We start from the raw sequence: 6,000 nt of genomic DNA, 5'->3' as shown, positions 1-6,000 counted from the left end.
AGCACGCAAGCTGACACCTGGTGACACACTTAAGTGGAAAAGTTTTTTTAAGGCAGCTGCACAACCCTTCCTTCCTCTCCCAACCTCACAAACTAAACCACCTTACCATGTGTTTTTTTTTTTAATGGTTTAATGGTTGTCATTCAGAGCTAATGTCATGTGGTGGATATTCTGAGCGCTAATGGGCCCTTTAGGAATCAATTATTAATCCAATTATCCTACCCTACACCTGCACACTAATTCTTTTCGTTGCCGGGGTTTCAGATTTAGAGTTTGTTTTTGTTTGATTTGGAGAAAGTGTCCCACCAGCCAGAGTATTTTCCTACCCAAGGTTAAAACATGAACACTGTTTCCAACCAATGTACGATTAAAATAAATTTTAAAAGAAGAGCGCCATTGAGTGAAATTACATCAGATTTAAAAAAAATGTATCCTCTGAAGCATTTCATTTTACCAGTTTTTGGTCCTCCGAAGACTTCATTCAGTAAAATGAACTACAGAAGTTTCCTTTTGTTAAACTATTGAACCCCCTTTTGGGCCATAGCCTGGTGAAGGTGGAATTACTCATTACTTCATTTGCAGGTAGCACAGCGCTCCGCCTTCCATAAGAAAAATTCCCCATTCTTTGATGGTTATTCACATTAGCTACCTGGTCAGTGAAGACCCATCGTGTATGAATTTGTTCCAGCATAAAGGCAAAATAAACATCCATCCCATAGCTACACAGCTAACAACAACCTTCGTGCTAATGTCTCAGAGCTCTCCTCACCAGTAACAGCAGCATGACGTGAAAAATGACGAATTCCTCATTCCTACACGGAGAACATGTGGCAGAAAGACCCGTTCGCGAACGAATCTGAGCTGGCGGAGCGCATGCGCAGACTAGAAAAAACAAAAACGAGTCATTCACTGAGATGGCTCGTTAATCCGGAGTCAATACGAAAGATTAGTTCAAAGTGAACGAATCGTGTACGAACGACAACATCATTACCTATTACCAAAGAAATTAATTATTCCCCCCCAGTTATACATTTCCATCTACCTGTACCAACGGAACAAAATGGAATATGCATTATTCAACAGCACACCCCAAACAACGGCAGCAGCTAGCGCTTAGCTTAGCTCGTTTACTGCGCTTCATTACGCTGCCAGAAAATGACAATTTAACAGCTAATTACAATCAACTTCAGAATATTGAATTCACGTCCCCCCATTATATCCAGATCCGCCGCAAATTTCCGATCACATTATACCAACTGAAGTCTTTCAGGACAACATTTTAGTGCTAATCGGCTAACTCACGGAGCTATGCACTTTAGCCGTGTGTAGACCGATTTGGTTTCCCCAGGTTCCGGTTCCCCCTTTACGCTGATTTACTGCTGAGTCGTGCGTAGTTGCTAAGTTACCGTGCGTACTTAAAGAAGAAACGCAAATAGAACACAGCTGAGTGTACGGAAAGCGAAATGGAACAAGCCAATGTGTAGGTTACTGGTGTGTTATTTATTATATAACTAAATAAACTGAGAATGCATTTGTTCGGCCATTCTTTGTCAATCTTTGTGTAAATGGATGCCAGCTAGCATATCTGTGCGAGAGTAGCCTACTTTAAGTAAACCTCACTGCCGGATCACTTACACTAGTTAGTCCCTTCGAATGGACTGCTAGCTAACTGGTTAGCTAGCTGGTTAGCGTGCTCGGCTGACGAACTGATGACATTATTTTTGACGTATAAAGTTACTATAGCTTACCGTTCATTTGGAAACGGGCGGATATTTCTGCTCCTCGGAAACACCCACCGGATAGTGTCCGTATGTTTCAGAATTCACGAACTGTTGAACACAAGTTTACCATTTTAAGAACAAACACTCACATGACAAACACTCATCCTGGCCGTCCTTTGGGAAACTGGGTTGGGAATTAGTTTATGTCCTGGGTTAGTTCCAAGTAAGGGCATGATTTATTAGGAAGGTCAAGGATCCATTCAGTAAACACTCTACATAATTATCACTGATCGATCCACCAGTTAAACTGTAGCATATACACAAGAAAAATTCAGCAACAAATCGTGGTATTATTTACTCATAAAAATTATAAACAAGTCAACAGGCGTGGACTCGGGAGCATCCACTCTGTGGGGGAAGGTGTCAATCCAAAGATGATTGGAGAGATATTAAATATGAATGTAGATTGTGTGTACAATCTTCTAGGTGGAGGGACGTGCTGAATAGAAGTATCCAATCCAAATGAAGGTGCCAGGCTCCGATCATTGCATCACAGAACAAAAAGACAGTTGTTTGGTTACAGGAAAAGAGGGAGGGAGTGTCTTATTCAGCTTTATGATGGAGATGCTGGCCAGAAATCTACTGGAGCACCACAGCCTCTCTGGATATGGAGACCCTGGAGGAAGCTGAACTCTGCTTTCCACAGATGAACACTTCATGCAGGAAGAAGTTACAGCATTACGCCACAAACGTTTTCCTTACATTCTGCTGTCCTCCATCACCGTACTGACTGTCTGTCTCAACCTGCTGGTCATCATCTCTATCTCCCACTTCAGGCATAAACTTCAAAACATTAACACAAAATTATTTTTATTTTATTCAGATGAAAGTTTGAATGATTTCTATGTAAGGAAATGTAATTGTGACTATTTTTAGACAGCTGTATTTAAAACTGCTGCTGCATGTGAACCCTGTTTAAAGAATCATGGTGTTCCATCTGCTGCAGAGACTAATGGGCTCAGTATGGTTTTCTTTCTCCAGGCAGCTACACACCTCCACCAACCTCCTCCTCCTCTCTCTGGCTGTCTCAGACTTCCTTGTCGGACTCCTGCTGATGCCAGTTCAAATCCTCCTTAAAGAAGGCTGCTGGGTTTTGGGGAGCTTGACATGCAGACTGTTTATTATGTCTCTTTTGTCCTTCCAATTGCCTCAGTAGGAAACATGGTGCTCATATCGGTTGACCGTTACGTGGCCATTTGTGACCCTTTGCATTACTCCACTAAAGTCACTCTAAACAGAGTTAAAGTCAGTGTTGGTCTGTGTTGGGCCTGTTCTGTCTTGTATAACGGTGTGATACTGAATGCCTTCCTGAAACACCCAGATAGGTATAATTCCTGCTATGGAGAGTGTGTAGTTGTTATTAACTTCTTAACAGGAGCTTTAGATGGCATGTTGACTTTATAGGTCCCATTTCCGTTATCATAACTCTGTATATGAAAGTATTTGTGGTGGCTGTGTCACAGGCTCGAGCTCTGAGGTCTCATACTGCAGCAGTGAAAGTCCAGAATTCAGTTCATGTGAGCGCTAATAAGTCTGAGAGAAAAGCAGCCAGGACTCTTGGTGTTGTTGTAGTTGTGTTTCTAATATGTTTCTGTCCTTATTTTTATCCCTCAATCGCAGGCCAGGACGTGTCAGGTGATGTGGAAATTTCAGTTTTGGGATCTGGCTACTTTCTAGTAACTCCTGTCTAAATCCACTGATCTATGCTTTTTTCTATCCTTGGTTTAGAAAGTGTATTCGTCAGATTGTCACACTTCAGATACTGCAGCCTTATTCCTCTGATGCTAACATACTGTAGGAAAAGAGTTCAAATAAGGATTTCTTGCTGTTACTTCATGCCAGGATAAAATATGAAAAATGACTTGCTCATGAGGTTATCTGATTTTCTTGCCTGGGACATAAAGAGTCAGTGCCTCCAGCATGATGTTGCTTTCCTTTTTGTCAAAATGATATTGCTCATCTGTAAGTGGCTGAATTTAAAACCTTTAACTGAGCTGAATGATTGTTTTTGTTGTTGCTAAATCAGCCATGTATGTCAATATTGTGATTGCTCATCCATGTTTTCTGAATAAACTAAGCTGAAGGAAAAGTAAAAAATTGCATTGCCCCCTTTGCTGCCAGTCCTCTCCCTCTACCCCCCAGACTTCCTGCTCCCTTCTTTCACAGCCACACTGATAAACATCAGAATGTCTACAATAACATACATATAATATCAAATAAATCCAAGTATATTGTGGAACACTTAACGTTACACACTTTATATTGCATATAAAACCTATGCCTTTTCATTGAATGTGTAGTTGCTTTCATTAGCAAATCACAATTTCCACATTACAGGACTACAAGTTTTATTGATGTAATTGTCCTAATAGTCTCTATTCTACTCTGATTGGTACATTATAATTAGTCTGAGTGCCATGAAAACAATTACAGACAAAACACTGAACTGAGATCAATAACTTCTGAACTGTGTGTGTCGTGTTTATAGATATGAACACAGAGGCCACTCTTTCCTTGGACTGTGTACAGGGGAATATGCACACCATCATCTGGGGCATGATCACACAATGCATGTTATACAAGTAATAAAAAAAACCCAAACAAACATATTAGTAAAATAATGACCAATTTGATTTACCTCAAAACAATAGAACATTATAGGATGCTGACTTTTGATTTTTATTGAGTAATGAATTAACATGGCTTCTGTAACTGTAACTGTTCTGTATTTAGGAGGGAATGTGAAAATAATAAAGAATCATCCAAACTCAAGATAGAGAGTGACTCAGTACTCTGAACTAATGACGACATTGATTTAATATTTGGCCAATTATTCTTTTATCAAGAGCAGATAAAATTGGTGGAAACATTTTTTCTTTTTTGAAAAAGGAAAGCAGGTTTTGCAAGCAATTCTGTCACATTTTTGTCCAAACAATGAAATTAAATTCACAAGATCAATTTATATGAAAGTTTACATCCAAATCAACAAAAATGTGGGAACAGAAAACTTTTACAGACATGAATTTACATAGCCTTATCTGGGAGGCATTTGATTATTTTAGAGTGCCTGGAGCAGTTGTCAACTTAGTAGGAAGATATTTCCAGGATATCAGACTGTGTGTAAGTACAGCAGGCTTTACAACTGGTTGGCAGAGGCTAGAAATAGGTATAATGGCAGGGTGTACGATTTCTCCATTAGCATTCACAATGGCAATGGAGGTAAATATTAGAGCTTCTAGGTGGGTTGTAGGTGGAGAGAGGCGGCAGGATGAGCTGCGCCTTACACCAATTAGGACATACATGGACGACATGACGTCGATAACTACAACGGTGCCATGTATGAAAAGAATACTTGAGATACTTAATAAAAACTTAAAGTGGGCTAGTATGAGAATCAAGCCTAGTAAGTCTAGAAGTATCTCAATAAGTAGAGGAAGATTAAGTGATCGAAAGTTTGTAATCAATGAAGAGGAAATTCCAATAATTAGGGAAAAACCAGTAAAGAGCCTCGGTAGGTGGTACAAGGCAGATTTGCATGATGGAGAACAGGTAGTGCAGTTTAGGAAGGATGCTGCTGAGGGACTGGATAGAATAGATAAATCGGGACTTCCAGGAAAGTTGAAGCTGTGGTGTTTGCAGTTTGGATTATTTCCCAGATTGATGTGGCCACTGTCGGTATATGAGATTCCAATATCGGCTGCAGAGAAAATGGAAAGACTAGTAAGCTTTTACATTAGGAAGTGGCTCGGTGTTCCGAGATGTTTAAGCACTGTGGCACTGTATGGGAAAGGCGTACTTCAGCTCTCAGCATGTAGTCTAGTGGAGGAGTTTAAATGTACTAAGGTTAGGACAGAGCTCCTGTTATCTGGGAGTAAAGATGTGGTAGTTAGTAAGGTGGTTCCAAACCCAACCAAGGGGAGAAAATGGAATCCAAGGACGGCAGTGCAGGAAGCAGAAGCAGCTCTTAGGCATACAGAGATTGTGGGTAATGTACAGATAGGCCGGGGAGGTTTGGGGCTTGGCTCAGGCAAACCGGTGTGGAGTAGAGCAGGTCCCAAAGAGAAGAGGAAGCTAGTTGTGGAGCAGGTTCGTAGACAGGAGGAAACATTAAGGAGTGCGGGGGCAGTGGCTCAGGCTAAGCAGTGGTTGAACTGGGAAGGTGTAGAGAAGAAAAAGCTTAGTTGTAAAGAGCTGTGGAGTATGGAGGAAAGTAGGATTA

Source organism: Echeneis naucrates, chromosome 21, assembly GCF_900963305.1.
Source record: "Echeneis naucrates chromosome 21, fEcheNa1.1, whole genome shotgun sequence".
In the NCBI taxonomy this organism is placed as follows: Eukaryota; Metazoa; Chordata; class Actinopteri; order Carangiformes; family Echeneidae; genus Echeneis; species Echeneis naucrates.
This window is presented reverse-complemented; position numbering follows the sequence as displayed.